Source organism: Phyllobates terribilis, unplaced genomic scaffold (genome assembly GCF_046119375.1).
Source record: "Phyllobates terribilis strain yellow unplaced genomic scaffold, ASM4611937v1 Scaffold_3__8_contigs__length_932513732, whole genome shotgun sequence".
Lineage (NCBI taxonomy): Eukaryota > Metazoa > Chordata > Amphibia > Anura > Dendrobatidae > Phyllobates > Phyllobates terribilis.
Window position 1 is genome coordinate 156018356 of NW_027362763.1, and position 17321 is coordinate 156035676.

The window sequence follows — 17321 nt, forward strand, 5'->3', positions numbered from 1 at the left end:
TATAAGATGGTTACGGCGTGTCCGCAACCGGATGCAGTCTTTGAAGAAAAGCAAAGGTGTCCATTTCACCAACACAGGGAGACATAACCAGGTAGGGGTCTGTCCTACCCCGAGTCCTTAACAGTCTCTAGTCCATCCTGGGTTACGCTCCAACTATATACAAGGATTCCCGGTAAATCCACCAAGGTTTCCTAAAAATAACTAGAAACACAAAATTATACACAAGCAACAAGACACAGAAAAACATAAATAAAACAATTTATACACTTTAAATTCTCCAGCGTGCGGGTAACTGGCCTCTAGTGGCCCGAGTGGACCTACGGAGCTGACTGTCTGGCCCTGAACTACAGGGTATAGGAGCTGTCAAGGGTAAACTGGGCAGCTGTCTACCGGCTCTTTGTCTCACTAGGGGTACGGCAGGCTCACTATAAGCAGAGGGTTGATTCTCCTGTTCTGCTTGTGTGGAGTCTTCTGCCTCCTGGACCGGCTGTTCTTCCAGCTCTACCCGTTGCTCCGTAGGTTCTTGGGATGATGGTTGGAGGAAGGTGAGTACGGGTACCACAACTGCACCATTGACTTGAGTCCAAGACTGAGGAAAGTCCCCGAGCACGGTACTAACCATATCTTCCCTTTCTTCCACGGGTCGATGGTCTTCTTGTTCCTCTTCAGGGTTCCTCAGTTGTTCGGGACACTTCTTCAGGTGGTCCCGGGATACCATGGCTGTGGTTTCCCCTCCGTCTTTACTGATGGTACAGACCTTCGGGTTCTCGTGGCTTGAGGGCAGTACGGTGTACGGGTCCTTCTCCCACTGGTCGTCCAACTTGTGGAGCCGTCTCTTCCTCTTCAAGACCTGCTCTCCGGGTACCAGGGGAACAGCGGGAGCATACTGGTTGTAAGTTTTCTCTTGTCTTTCCCTAGCCTGACAGAGACTTCGCTCCACGCTCTCCTGTACTCTCCGGTACTGCTGCTGCCTCTCTGTGTCCCAGTCTGTTTCTGGTGAAGTGTCCTCGGGGGTCAGGACTCCCATTTCCAGGTCAACAGGTAACTTACCAGGTCTTGCCCTCATTAGGTAAGCCGGGGTACAGTTGGTGGAACCTACCGGGATGTGGTTGTATAGGTCCACCAGATCGGGCAACTTTTCAGGCCACAGACTGCGTTCTTCCAGGGGCAACGTTTTTAGAAGATCCATTACCACCTGGTTCATTTTTTCACAAAGTCCATTAGTCTGCGGATGGTAGGGTGTCGTCCTTATCTTCCGGCAGCCATACAGATTGCAGAATTCCTGAAAGACCTCCGCTTCAAAGGCAGGTCCCTGGTCCGTCAGCACTTGGTCCGGGTACCCGTGTGGACGGCAGAAGTGCTGCTGGAAGGCTCTAGCTGCTGTTTGAGCCGTTAAGTCCTTGACGGGGACGACAACCAAGAACCGGGAGTAATGATCCACGATGGTTAACGCGTAGACGTAGCCACTTCTGCTTGGGGTCAGTTTTACATGATCCAAGGCTACCAGTTCCAACGGTTGCCGGGTGACGATGGACTGCAGGGGAGTCTTCTGGCTGGCTCGGTCCTTCCTTCTCAGGTTGCACGGGCCACAATCTCTGCACCACTTCTCGATGGTTCCCCTCATGCCTACCCAGTGGAACCGCTCGCGCAGCAGGAACTCCAGCTTCTTCCACCCGAAGTGTCCAGCTCCGTCGTGGTATGCCTCCATCACCATGGCTGCGTCTCTTCGTGGCACCACTACTTGCCAGAGTAATTCATGCGTCCGGGAGTTAACCATTCTGCGGCACAACTTCCCTTTGTAAAGGAACAGTCGACTCTTCTCTGCCCATAGTTGTTTGGCTTCCTCCGGAGCGTCTGGTTCAAGGCGAGCCTCCGGCCGAGTCAGCATCTCCTTCACCAGTCGGACGGCAGGGTCGCTGTCTTGCGTTTCCGCCCAGTTGTAGTGAGGTAAGGGGTTCAACGTAGCAGCCTGCTTACTCCTTACCCGGTGGGAATACTGGATAGTCCCATGACGGTGGAACGCAGGGAGTTCAATCTCTTCCAGTCCCTCCGGATCTTCTCCTTCGTCCGGCAGGTTGGGCATCCTGGACAGGGCGTCCGCGTTAGTATTGGAGCGCCCTGCCCGGTATTTGATTATGAACTCGTAGTTGGACAGACGGGCCATCCACCTCTGCTCCAGGGCACCGAGTCTTGCCGTGTCCAGGTGTGTCAACGGGTTGTTATCCGTGTACACGGTGAACCGAGAAGAAGCAAGGTAATGCTTAAAGCGCTCAGTGACTGCCCATACCACGGCCAGGAACTCTAGCTTGAATGAGCTATAATTCTCGGGGTTCCTTTCAGTGGGTCGCAGTTTTCGGCTGGCGTAGGCGATTACTCGTTCTTTCCCCTGCTGTATCTGGGACAGTACGGCTCCTAGCCCGATGTTACTGGCGTCGGTGTAGAGGATAAAGGGCTGGCTATAATCCGGGTACGCCAGGATTTCGTCCCCCGTGAGGGCCATCTTCAGCTGGCGGAAGGACTCTTCTTCCAGCTCTTCCCATTTGAAGGGCGGCTTCTGGTTCTTGGCCTTCCGGGACTGGCCTATCAGGAGGTCCTGCATAGGTGCTGCCTTTTTGGTGAAACCGGGAATAAACCTTCGGTAGTAGCCTACCAACCCGAGGAACTGCCGCACTTCTTTTACGCTGGAGGGGCTTGGCCATCCCTTAATTGCGGTGATCTTATCGGGGTCGGGAGCCACTCCGTCAGCGCTCACCACGTGTCCCAGGTACTGCACCTTTGGTTTCAGGAGGTGACACTTGGAGGGTTTCACCTTTAGGCCGTAACTCGCCAGAGCCTCGAACACTTCCGCCAGGTGTTTCAGGTGGTCCTCATACGTCTTGGAATATACGATGACATCGTCCAGGTACAACAGGACCGTCTCGAAGTTTCTGTGGCCCAGACAACACTCCATTAGGCGTTGGAAGGTTCCTGGTGCGTTGCAGAGTCCGAACGGCATGCAGGTGAACTCGCTAAGTCCCATCGGGGTGGTGAATGCGGTCTTCTCCCGGTCCGCCTCTGCTACAGGAACCTGCCAGTACCCGCTAGTGAGATCCAAGGTAGAGAAGAAGTTAGCAGATCTTAAAGCAGCCAATGACTCCTCTATCCTTGGTAAGGGGTACGCATCCTTGTGTGTGATACGGTTGATTTTCCGGTAATCTACACACATCCTCATGGTGTTGTCTTTCTTTTTGACTAAAACTAATGGGGCTGCCCAGGGGCTACAACTATCCCGGATTACCCCAGCCTCCTTCATATCTCTAAGCATCCCCTTGGCGTGTTGGTAATGTGCAGGGGGTACGGGTCGATACCTCTCTTTTATGGGAGGATGATCTCCCGTGGGGATGCGATGTTCTACCCCCTTGACTCGCCCGAAGTCTAACGGGTGTTTACTAAACACTCTCTCATACTCTTGAACCACCCGATAGACTCCTTGTTTCTGATGTGAGGGAGTGGAGTCAGTACCCAAATGTAGTTGCTGACACCAGTCCTCCATGTCTTTCTTAGAGCCGTTACCTTCCTCCGGGTGAGATGGAGGCAAGGGTTCCACAGATTGTATAGAACTTTGATTAGTGGTATATAATTTGGCTAGCGTGGCATACCGGGGCAGGTACACTTCCCTCTCCCCGATATTTATTATGCGAATGGGCACCCTCCCATGGCGTACATTGACCACCCCCCGTGCTGTCAAAATGGTGGGCCTACTGTCTGAGTAAACTGGTTCTACCATTGCCTGGTAATCTCTACCTCTCAGACCAATAGCTGCCCGGCACCAAATCATCATTTCACTTTTTGGGGGCATGGCAATAGGAAAAGGGTCACACATTCTTACGCTACCAATCTCACCGCCCGAGAGTTCCACTTGTTGCCGTTGCATCAGTGCCCGGACCTCTTTCTGGAGCACCCGCTGCTCGCCGGAGCTGGCATTCTTGGCAACCTGCTGTAAAAGGAAAATCACCTCTGCAAGACAATTTTCAATTACATTAGTTCCTAGAGTTATTTTTGGGTGACTCTCATGTTTATCGATATCTACAATGATCAGTCCCTGTGCGGCCAGTTCGACTCTACCAATTTTGATGGTCACCTCTTTAAATCCGATCTGTGGCACGGGCTGACCATTGCTGGCGATGATACTCAAGTCGTCGTCGGGGTAGCGGGTAATATCCGAGTCATTCCAGTACTGCTTGAAGAGCACGTACGGGATGGTGGTGACCTGTGACCCGGTGTCCAGTAGGGCACTCATGGGAATGCCATCCAGTACCACAGGCAAGACTGGACGTCCTCCCACATATCTGTCGCGCCAGTTCGATGGGCCTGGTGATCTTTTTCCTGGGGGTTGGCCCTCTACCCCAGGTTGTGCCCGTTTAAAGAACAGTACCTTGCCATATGTCCGGGTTGATTGCAGCGGCGGCAGATGGGTCGTCCGTCCTCACTGTATCGGTCACTGGGTCTTCCTCTGGCCGGTGGGGTCCTCCTTGGTCGACGCCACGGGATGTCCTCCGGTTCGGATGCCAGCTGGATCTTCCCTGGGGTGGAAACCTGTAAAGACTGCACAGTTCGGGTTAGCGCAGCAACGCTCTTAGCTAGCTCTTGGACCTGATGGTGTAGGTCTGGAGCCGGGTCATTGTCCAAAGCCTGCGCATCAGCTCCCACAGGCCCTGCTGACAAGGGCGCCGCCTCCTGGTAGTAAGTGGTAGTGGGGCGTCTGTGGGTCACAACGCCACCTGGTGCCGGTTCTCGGAGCACCCGGATGGCTCTGTCCTTGAACTGTGCAAAGTCCAGATGGGGATCCTGTAAGGCCATTGCCCGCAACTGGGTTCGGTGGGCATTGCAATATAAACCCTCTATAAATTGTTCAGTCAACAGCCTGTCCTCGTTTCCCACCCCATCAGGGTCGGTCTGCTTTATGGCCCTCAGGGCCTCTTGTAGGTTTAGTGCATAGTCCCTTATACTCTCATGCGCTCGCTGCTTGCACCCGTAGAATCTAAGCTTAATCTCGGCTGAGGTGCGGGTATCAAAGGTGTCCTTCAGCCGGGTTAGTATCCCTGCGACAGTCTTCCTCCCAGGTGGCCAGGATTTTACTTCCCTTTTGGCTGCCCCGGTTAGTTGGGCCACCAGGATGCTCACTTTTTGCTCTTCTGTGAGGGGGTACACCTGGAAGAGGCTATCCAGCTTTTCTCTAAAGTCATGCAGGGTATGTGACTCCCCTGAGTACTGGGGTAGCCAAGCTGCTCCCGGGATATAGGGCATGGTGAAGGGCATAACTGCAGCAGCGGTAGCGCTGGCGGGGGTTGAGGCAGTGAAGCTCTCCTCCGTATCCGACATCTTCCTCCCCCCTAGTGGACCGTAGCCTACCTTGCGATGATCCTCTTCCGTAGGCCGCGGCTCCGCAGTGGATCGTCAGGGTTGAGGACCTTCCGTCGCGCTCCTGTGACGTCGGCGTCTGCTGGGCTCCTTCCAGGACCTTACGCAACGTCCGGACGTGAGGCGGGGCTTCAGTTCTCACGCGCTTTCGGAGTCCACGCCCCTCTTCTTCCCGCGCGGCGTCCTCAAGATGGCGTCCAATGGCGGGAAAACTCCACGGATGGCGGGAAGAAGGTCGAAGATGGCGCCGGATGGCGGGAAAACTTCGCGGATGGCGGGAAGAAGGTAGAAGATGGCGCCGGATGGCGGGAAACCTTCACCACTGGTAAGTTTGAACAGTCTTTGCTTTTCAGGCACGCAGTACCCGGTGGTTGCGGGCACGATATCCTGCCGACTACGCCAAAGTTGACGCGCCCCTGGGCCTGTGTCGCGCTGCGGTGCGCACGCGGGCGCTTACCCGGAGCCGGATCCGTGGAGGGTTGTAATCTCGTGGCGGTGACCCGGACCGTGCCCAGGGAGTCAAACTAGACGGCAGTCTATTAGTAGTAAATAGTTGATGACTACGCCACCCGTTGAGTGCAGCCAGGAAGCTGCTGCTGCAGGGCAGACCGCTGAGGCCGGTGGTAGGATTGTGCAGCGTGATAGTATAACCCCCAACGGGAGGGGTATGGCCTCAGGGCAGCCGACGTGGATGATGGGGGTAGCAGGAACCACTCAGAGACGGTACGGTGTAGTTCAGGGTCTTTACTGGTAACAACGACAGACCCTCCCGGAGTACTTGCTAGCAAACGGGGCCTGGTCAGTCTTTGAGCAGATGGGATCTCCCCTGGCCAGGCGTAGTTGTAGGCCTCCCAAACTGACTGTACTCTTCTGGCTACCTTGCTAGAAGCTGATGTAAGTAGCCCACGTCCCTGAGTGTACCGTGTGGTGCTCACCCGTATGGCCGGTGACTCGGGGCCTTCTAATGGCTTCCGCTCCACGATGGCGGTGCTGGTCCCACGCGTGTGACCGTGCCTTCGGGCTTCTGGGCCAGAGGACCTGAAATCCCCTGCCCGACAGATTCTGCTGCTGGGTAGGAGTTAGTCCCCACAGCCTCGGACTCCGGGTCCGGTAAAGAATCTTCTTAGTCAGGGCGAGCTCTGTAGCTGCCAGCCCCTGACTCCTTGTAACTCTGCTGTTTCCTATGCTGCTTCTCTTCTCCACTCTCCTTGTCTGACTCACCCTGCCTCAGCCCCGGGTTTATACAGGGGAAGTTCTTCCCCTCCCAAGACTGGGCAGGAGGTGTGGCATGCACAGGATCCCTGACCAAAGGACCTCCCACCTGCTCTCAGACATAATATCTCTATCACTGTGGCAACCAGACCCCTGGGGTGTCACATAGGTATTCTGCAAGATTCTCTACATATCCATCTCAACCAACAGTCCTTCTGAGGACTAATCCAGCTGCAGAGATATCAGTGCTAGGCAGGCAGTCAGGGTATATAGCAGACTGCAGTGCACATAGCTAGAGGGTCCATTCCAGCCCTGTCTGCTGGTGCTTTTACAGATATTTGTAGAAATAGTCCCAGGTATCAGGGGCCAGGAATATTTTTTTTTATCTTAATCCTGATTATTTGCTTAAAAAGCCATCCAGATAACACAATTTTTCTACGCCATTTGCTTGCTGGGACTGCAGAATACAGCCAGGTCCTTTCCATATTACAGCGCTAAAAATCCAACTATTTAAAACTGTGGTTTGTCCATCACACGGATCACATATAATTGCGCTGAAAATATTGCCATTTCTGGCCTCCATTGAAATTTTGTTGCAGTGTGTCAGCAAACTTATTGACACGAGGTCGGCGCTGTTAAAAATAGTTACCTACAGGCCAGCTATTTAAAACTTTGGTTTGTCCGTCACACGGATCACATATAATTGCGGTGAAAATTCTGCCATTTCTGGCCTCCATTTAAATTTTCTTGCAGTGTGTCAGCGAACTTATTGACACCAGTTTGCTGTTAAAAATAGTTACCTACACGCCAGCTATTTAAAGCTGGTTTGTCCGTCACACGGATCACATATAATTGCGCTGAAAATTCTGCCATTTCTGGCCTCCATTTAAATTTTGTTACAGTGTGTCAGCGAACTTATTGACACCAGTTTGCTGTTAAAAATGTTACCTACAGGCCAGCTATTTAAAACTGTGGTTTGTCCGTCACACGGATCACATATAAGTTTGCTCCAAATTCAGCCATTTGTAGTGAGCATGGAAGATATTGTCCTCCATTTAAAATAGGCAAGGCGCGTAGCAAGGGATGGGAAACTGGACGTGATGATGATGGTGCATGCAGAGGCCGAGGCCATGGGCAAGCTGAAATTGTGCCACAACAAATGCCCACATCTTCTCACTCGACCTTCCGGTCCCAATTAATAAGGGACCGCAGAGCACCACTATTGAACACAGAGCAGTGTGAAAAGGTTATTGGTTGGATAGCAGATAATGCTTCCATCACTTAGCCACTACCACCACCCTTTCTTCCACACGGTCAAGTCTCAGTAACCGTGAGTCAGGACTGCATATTCCCCTCCCTGATCCTCCTTCCTCCCACCATGCTGAGTGCCCAGAGACAACTGATGCCCACACTTGGACACTCCGAAGAGCTGTTCACTTTTCCATTTATAGATCAGCCACGGTCACACAAAGGCAACGGTGGGAAAGTGTCACAAGAGGTGGACGATGATGAGACACAAGTGCCAGAAAGTCAGGAGGAGGAATAGGGTGCGGAAGTGGAAGACAAGGTGGTGGATGATATAGTAACTGACCCAACCTGGGAGGAGGACATGCAGAGCGAGGACAGCAGCACACAGGGGGAGGGAGGCAGAGCACCCCAACAGGCAGGAAGAAGCAGTGTGGTGGCCGCAGACAGAAGGCGGGCAACCGTTCCCCGAAACACCAACAAGACGGAAGTTGCCAGTACAACGGTTTTCCCGAGTCTGGTTGTTTCTTAAAGACTCTGCCGATAACCCCAAAAAGGCCATTTGCACTACCTGCCAGGCCAGCATCAGCAGGGGTAGCAAAACTAACACCTGACCACCACCAGCATGATCAGGCACATGGCAGCAAACCACCCGACTTTGTGCACCGAACCCCAGGGTCCAGGAACAGTGTCTGCGGGTGGCACCACTGCTTCTTCCGCTGTTGTGCGTTCAAGCCAATCCCCTGTCCATAGTGCATGCGAAGATGCCTCCTGCCCTGCGCCTGTCGTTGCACATCCTCAACCAGCAAGGTGACAGACCCCACAATGCTGAAGAGTTGTGGACAGCTCTGAAAGAGCAGGCAGATCTCTGTCTGACACCGCTGAACCTACAGCCAGGCATGGTCATGTGTGACAATGGCCGGAACTTGGTGGCGGCTCTTAGGCGAGGCGAGCTCACACATGTACCATGCCTGGCCCATGTGCTTAATTTCGTGGTTCAGCGGTTTCTCAAAACCTACCCAGAGCTGCTGGATCCTCTTGTCAAAGTACGCTGCCTGTGTGCCCATTTTAGAAAGTCACCTACAGCTTCCGCCGCCCTTGCCGTGCTTGAGCAGCGTTTTCAGCTTCCGGCTCACCGACTGATGTGTGATGTTCCCACGCGTTGGAAGTCTACACGGTAGATGTTGGGAAGGATTTGTGAGCAAAAGAGGGCGGTTGTTGATTACCAGCATCAACAAGGCCGTCGGTATTCAGTTCAGACTCCACACATAAGACCTCAAGAGTGGACATTGATGTCAGACATATGTATCATCCTCCAAAACTTTGAGGACTCCACCAAGATGGTGAGTGGTGATGACATCATAATTAGCGTTACCATCCCACTTCTCTGTCTTCTGAAACGCTCTCTGCTCACAATCAAAGAGGATGCATTGCAGGCAGAGCATGATGAGATGGAGCAAGGAACCATACAGGGTGATTACACACAGCCCAGCCTCATCTCATCCCAACGTGGATTGGGTGACAATGAGGAAGAGGAGGAAGAACGGGAGCTAGTTTCATGCACTATAGATGGTACTACCTGCACAACTGTCATACCGTCTGTTCATCGTGGATGGCCTGAGTACAGGGAGGAGGAGGAGTAGGGCATGGTCAGTCGCCCTCTTGGTGAGGACTCGAAAGTCTTGCCTGTTAGCAGTCTGGCATGCATGGCTGAGTTTATGTTACACTGCCTTTCAAATGACCCTCGCGTTCTTAAAATTTTGGGTGACAGTCATTACTGGTTGGTGACACTTCTAGACCCACGCTACAAGGAGAACTTTCTATCTCTTATTCCTGAGGCGGACAGGTCTACAAAAATGGGGCAGTACCAGAAGGCCCTTGTTGCGGAACTATTAAAAAAATTCCCATCTGAAAACGCTGGCGGCAGAGGTCACAGTTCATTGGACAACCAAGGATTACAAGCGAGAGAGACGCAACTCCAATCCAGCAGAGACAGGGGAACACTGTCAATGTTCTGGGAGAGTTTTCTCAGCCCCTCCCATTGCACAGGCCCTGAGGCGCAGGGTAGTCTCACAAGGAGTGCAAAGTTTCGGAAGATGGTGAGGGAGTACCTTGCCGACCGTACCACGTCCTCCGTGATTCTCTGTGCCTTATAATTATTCGGTATCGAAGCTGGACACGTGGAATGAACTGGCTCTCTATGCCTTGGAGGTCCTGGCCTGCCCTGCCGCTAGCGTTTTATCAGAGCGGGCTTAAAACTAATAAGCACATCCGCCTGTCAACTGAAAATGCTGACAGGCTGACTCTTATAAAAATGAACAAGGGCTGGATTGGGCCAGACTTCTCAACACCACCATAGTAGCAGCATAACATAAACTCAAATCCAGTGTCTTTTTTTGGGAGGTGTATTCCCTTGCATCTTTTCACACCCACACATGGGTATACGCTTCCTGATCCTCATCCTCGTCCTCCACCACCATATCACCAGGGTGACTGTGGTCCGTGATGCAACATCCACATAATTTTTTTAAAGGGTGTTTATAATGGCCGTAAAAAAAAATTTTTTATACAGTATGTTCATGTATACCCCCCCATTACAAGTATAGGAGACCCACTCCTTTCTAATGGGAACATATTTTATGAGGCCCTCCTCCATGTCTTTTCCAAGGGACATTGGAGTGCCTCCCAATTTTTGGCAGCCCTTGCATTCACTGCATAGGCCAACACTATGGGAGACCCACTTCCTAATAATGGCAACATTGTTTTCAGAAGGCTCTCTGACCTCCACGTCTCTTCCAAGGGGCATTTGAGTGCCTCACAATTTTTGGCAGCCCTTGCATTCACTGCATAGGCCAACACTATGGGAGACCCACTTCCAAATAATAGGAACATTTTTTCATGAGGCCCTCTACGTCTCTTCCAAGGGGCATTGGAGTGCCTCCCAATTTTTGGCAGTCCTTGCATTCACTGCATAGGCAAACAGTATTGAAGACCCACTTCCTAATAATGGGAACATTATTTTCAGGAGGCCCTCCTCTAAGTCTCTTCAAAGGGGTATTGGGGTGCATCCAAATTTTGGGCAGCCCTGCCACTCACTGCATACGCAATAACAGTATAGGAGACCCACACTTTAGTAATGGGAACAACAAAGCATAGCCAGCTGATGGCTCTCTAAGAATAGCGAGGGCCGACTGCTGGCCCTTTAAGAATAGTAAAGGCCGCCTGACGGCCGTATAAAAATAGGCTTTGTGACTTTCAGAGTCCCTCCTTCATAAATGAAACAGGATGTGTCTGATGATGTGTCACACACTACATGGCCAGATAAGGTTGTAAAATGTTAAAATCACATTTCCCGGTGAATGCATTTGTCACGGTTGAAAGCAATGCAAAAGTGCAAAAACGCATCAAAAACGCTAGCCCAAGGTGTGGAGGAGTATTTTTGTTTTTGGTAATTTATTTTGCCTTTATACAAGTCATTACCCTGGAAAGGATGTTCCTTAACATATTTCCCAGGAAAATCCATTTTGTTTTTGTTTTTGATGTACAATACAAAGTTATATTGTGGTACCGTGTTAGCCAGAAAAACTGGTGTAAATACTTGTATGCCAAAAATGACAAAAGTATTCTTGGGGTGATACCTCTCATTTTGCAACAAAAGAAACTAATTTGCTCTCCCTAACTTATCTGTAGGAGGCATCACAATTTACACCTCATGAACAAATGTCTTGTTGTAACATCTCTCAAATGCTGTGCCTTTTGTCTTATGAACTCATTTGTAATTTTGCCTGAAGAAGGAGCCTCTGTGCTCTGAAAGCTTGCATATATATATATTTTCTGGTTAGCCAATAAAGGTATCACCCCAAGAATACTTTTGTCATTTTTGGCATACAAATATTTACACTGGTTTTGTTTTTGTATGTTTTATTGTGAATCCGTAAAAGTGGCGTAATATCTCTGACAACGTTGTTGACAGCAGTGATCTGGGAGTCAGAAATGCTTCCAGTGGTCTTCCCCATGCTGTTCCCATGTCATTTGAGCACTGCTTACATCGATTTGGGCAATTTTTAGGACCTCTGCAGATTGTCGGGGGGAGCTGCCTGAAAAATGCTAGAGTTTCCCATAGACTTACATTGGGCTCATTGCACGGGTCGAGCAGCCGAGTATTCTAATGTGCTCGACCCGAGCAACGTGCACCCGAGCAATGAATGCTTTTTGGAGCTACACACGTGGTCAAAATTGTTGGTACCATTCGTTTAATGAAAGAAAAACCCACAATTGTCAAAGAAATAGCTTGAATCTGACAAAAGTAATAATAAATTAAAAATCTATGAAAATTAACAAATGAAAGTCAGACATTGCTTTTCAACCCTGCTTCCACAGAATTTAAAAAAAAATTTAACTCATGAAATAGGCCTGGACAGAAATGATGGTACTCTTAACTTAATATTTTGTTGAACAACCTTTTGAGGCAATCGCTGCAATCAAACGATTCCTGTAAGGCTGCATGCACACGATGCGTTTTTCATGCGTTTATGCTGCGGAATTTCCACAGCGGAAACGCATCAAAAACGCATGGTAATCCGCACCCCATGGTCCCCAATGGCATTCCGCAATGTCAATGTTCATGCTGCGGATTTTTCCGCAGCGTTTCTGCAGCGCTCATAAATCCGCAGCATGTTCATTAATTTTGCGGAAGCGCCGCCATTGACTTGTATTGAGACGCATAGAATCCGTGTCTGTACATTTGTACAAGCGGATTATATGCGTGTCTATGTGCGGATGGTACCCAGTTCTGGAGGAGAGAAGACTCTCATCCAGACCTGGGTACCATTGTACCTGTAAAAAAAGAATAAAATAATAAATAAAGTTTATATTCACCTGTCCGGCGGCCCCTGCAGCGCTTCTCCTTCCAGGACCTGAGATGACGTCGCGGTCATGTGACCGCAGGCTGTCTCGCGAGATGCCGGCAAGCCAGGAAGGAACCAGGAAGGAGCGCGACGGCACACGCGGTGGCATCGGAGGTAAGTATAGCTTTTATTTTTTTATTTTTACGGTCACACTGTATAAATCCATGCCGTTTGCATGGATTTATACAGTGTGACCTAGTTGTCAAGCACTTTCCAAGTGATGTTAATGTAGCGCCCCGAGGGTTCGGCCGCTACAGGGGTATTGCACCTCTGCCAGAGGTGTGATATTCCACTCCCGGGTAAGGATGGAGTATGGACCAGGGCTCAGTTAGCTGCATGCATCACACACACCCCATTTCCGGGGGACAGCTTAACGGTGCTCCCATTTATACAGTAATGCAGGCAGGACAGACCATGTCCCTGGCTGGAGTGGGGACGGGGGAGGAAAACCCAGTGATGTAGGAGCAGAAGGGGACGGTTTCTGAGCATAGGTAGGAGCTCATTGGGTGCTGGTCACCTGAGCTCACACTCAGTGGGGAGGTATAAAAGGTGGGAACCATCTTAGATCAGGGTTCAGTTCAGTCAGTACAGTGGAGAGGAGAAGACAGGGAGCCGGGGCTTTGTAGGAGCTCTGCTCAGAGGCAGGCCTAGGGTGAAGGCCGGAGCCTGGGAGGAGAAGGAGAAGTAGGCCTGGAGAAGAGGCCGAGGGAAGGAGGAGAAGAAGGAACAGGAAAGGAGAAGGAGTGACAGAGAAACAGAAGGGCTCAGAAACAAGAAGGCAGAAGGGACCCTAATGACCCAGGAAATTACGGGTGACGGGTCAGGCAAGAAAAGGGTACCGGATCCCAAGTTGGTGGAGGCAAATAATCCTCAGCCAAGAACCGGAGGTCGTGATCATCACTTGGTGCGACCCCCTGCTAAACCTTGCTAGGAAGGCACCATATAGGATAGCGGGAAACGGGGCCCACGTTTACCCGCATAGATCCGCGGCAGCTGGACAAAAGCTTGGTCACTGGTGGGGCACGAGCCAGAGGAAGGATAGAAGGGAGTCCTGTGCCATACTCCGGAATTGCCTGGGGGTTGACCGAGCCCATCTCCTGGTGGACGCAGCACGGCTTGGGCGGTCACTACCTGTACAGAAGTGGCTTGGAGTATACGAACTGTGAGTAAAAGACCCTGGACTGCAACACGTTGTCTTTGTGCTTCTTACTTCGCCAGCACTAACGGTACTGGGACTCCCTGCACCATCACCCCCTCCATCTACTACATTGCCCTGAGGCTACACTCTTCCCGTGGGGAGTTATACTAACTCAGCTGCACATACCATCAGCCTCAGGGGACTGCCTTGCAGCGGCGGTTCATGATAGCCGCAATCCACGGGTGGCGTAGTCGGACATTACCTAAAACATATAAAAGACTGCCACTGGTCTGACCACCCTGAGCCACGGGACCGGGTCGCCACTACTACCCCCATCATTACACTGAAGCCTGGTCCCGAGTGCCCCAAGGCCCAGGGGGAGAGTCACTATCGCCTGGAAAGTGCTTGTCAGTCCGCATGCGGAAACACATGCGTTAACGCATGTGGATACGCATGTGAATCCGCATGTATTCCGCATGTATTCTGCAGGAAAAACGCATGCACAATCTGCATGCGTTTTTTCTGCCAGGGAGATGCAGAAATGCTGCAGAAATTTTCTGCTTCATTTCTGTCACGGGTGTGTCGCCACGAAGATCGTCACGATTACACAGCCTGACTTCTCGCAGCTGACTTTTTGGTGCTTTGTGTTTTCGGCAGTGAGGGAGTTAATTCTCTCTCTCTCTGTGCTAGACGAGGTCCAGCCTCGCCCAGCTGCAATCAATGCTGCTGTAGTGAGTCTCCTTCAAATGCCTGCTGGTCTGTTTGGGAAGTGTCGGTGAAAGCATTTCATACAGACTTACAGAGCGGATCGTGGTATTTGGAGTTTCTGAGATAAGTGTATTTGGAGTGTTTTTTCCCTTCCTCGCTTTATCATTTATCTCCTTTCCCGTTGGTGTTCCCTCTGTTGTAGTTGTGTAGTTTTTGTATGCAAGGTGGGTTTGGTTTTTCCCTTGTACTGTCTCGTTCGTCTAAGTACTGTGTGTGGGCATATTATTACTTGTCCTCTTTTGTTGTGATCGGGGTCCTTCTCAGGACTAGATTACTTAGGTGCAGGGATCCTCAGGAGGTAGGGGTTACGCTGGCGGCCTGGACCTCTGTACCTTTAACAGTACCTCCAGGTTGAGGGATTAGTCAGGGCCCCAGCTTAGGGTCAGCTTAGGCCCCCTACCTCCAGTATACAGAGACAGCGTGACATTTTCACCGACCCACTTAGTTTTTCTCCAGCTACCATGGATCCAGTAGCCGGTCTAGCTCGGCAGTTGCAGAGTTTGTCCATGGAGCTGGCGGACGGTAGGTCCCAGGTTTTGCATCCTCAGGAGCAAGCCGGACCAGAACCTAAAGTAGCTCTCCCTGACAGGTTCACTGGGGGGCGGGACAAGTTTTTTGTTTTCCGGGAGGCATGCAAATTGTACTTTCGGCTGCGGCCTCGGTCATCGGGGAGTGAAGAACAAAGGGTGGGAATTGTCATCTCGCTCCTACAAGGGGACCCACAATCTTGGGCGTTCTCTCTTCCCCCGGGCTCCCCGGCTCTCCAGTCAGTGGATAGGTTTTTCGCTGCTCTGGGACTCGTATATGATGACCCAGATCGGATCTCCCTTGCTGAGTCTAAGTTACGTAGGATCCAGCAGGGAGATCGTCCGGCGGAGGAATTCTGTTCGGAGTTCCGTAGGTGGGCCACGGACACCCAGTGGAATGACCCGGCTCTTAGGAGCCAGTTTTGTCAAGGTTTATCCGACAAATTACAGGATGTGTTGGCACAGTATGACTCTCCCGCGTCACTGGAAGCCGCTATGGCCCTGGCTATTCACGTTGACAGACGGCTTCGGGAGAGGTGCGGGATAACTCGACCCCCTGTGATGACTCCACCTCCTACAAGGTCCCCTCATATGGTGGTTCCCCTGGTCAGTCCAGAGGAGCCTATGCAATTAGGAGGGACATCATTTCGGGGGAGGGGACCGGTGGTGCGCCATAAGACAGGAAGGTGTTTTTTCTGCGGGAGAAAGGGACATTTTATTGGGGGGTGTCCATCCCGTCCCTTGCAGAGTGAAGAGTCGTCGGAAAACTGTTGATCCCAGGTTGTGTGGTGGACGGCAATCTGGGAGTAGGTATTTCGTCCCTAGGTTCGTCTCAGTTTCTCGTACCGGCGGAGGTGGTGGTGGGTACGAGAACTGAGAGGATATCTGTTCTTCTGGATAGTGGGGCCGGGGCTAATCTGGTTGATGCTCGGTTTGCCCGGGTTCAAGGTATGCGATTGAGTGAGTTGGCTAAACCCATCTCCATATTCTCGATCGATGCCAGGCCTCTCGGTCAGGGAAGTTTTTTGCAAGCTGTGCATGACGTAAAACTTCAAGTGGGGGCGATACAAAAAGAACTGTTGTCTTGCTACGTGTTGGAGGGTCTTCCCACTCCTATAGTGTTGGGCCTTCCTTGGTCAACTAAGCATAACCCGGTTATTAATTGGCAAACCAGAGAGATAAGCCAATGGAGTAAATTCTGTAATAAAAACTGCATGAACACGGTCATCGGTGCGGTTACTCCTTGGGTCTTACCTCCATTTCTGGCGGACTTTGAGGATGTATTCTCGGAGAAAGGGTGTCAGGAACTACCTCCTCATCGCGAGTATGACTGTTCTGTAAAACTGCTCCCTGAGGCCAAGTTACCTAAAGCTAGGTTGTATAACCTTTCTGGTCCTGAGAGGCAGGCCATGAAGGATTATATTTCAGAAAGTCTGGCTAAGGGGCATTGTGACACCCCAGGGGTCTGGTTGCCACAGTAACGTAATGTTATGTCTGAGAGCAGGTGGGAGGTCCTTTAGTCAGGGATCCTGTGCATGCCACACCTCCTGCCCAGTCTTGGGAGGGGAAGAACTTCCCCTATATAAACCTGGGGCTGAGGCAGGGTGAGTGAGTAGAAGAAGAGAAGAAGTAGAGACAGCATAGGAAGAAACAGCAGTTACAAGGAGTCAGGGGCTGGCAGCTGCAGAGTTCGCCCTGACTAAGAAGACTTTTTACCGGACCCGGAGTCCGAGGCTGTGGGAACTAATTCCTGCCCAGCAGCAGAATCCGTCAGGCAGGGGATTTCAGGTCCTCTGGCCCAGAAGCCCGAAGGCACGGTCACACGCGTGGGACCAGCACCGCCATCGTGGAGCGGAAGCCATTAGAAGGCCCCGAGTCACCGGCCATACGGGTGAGCACCACACGGTACACTCAGGGACGTGGGCTACTTACATCAGCTCCTAGCAAGGTAGCCAGAAGAGTACAGTCAGTTTGGGAGGCCTACAACTACGCCTGGCCAGGGGAGATCCCATCTGCTCAAGGACTGACCAGGCCCCATCCGCTAGCAAGTACTCCGGGAGGGTTTTTTGTTGTTACCAGTAAAGACCCTGAACTACACCGTACCGTCTCTGAGTGGTTCCTGCT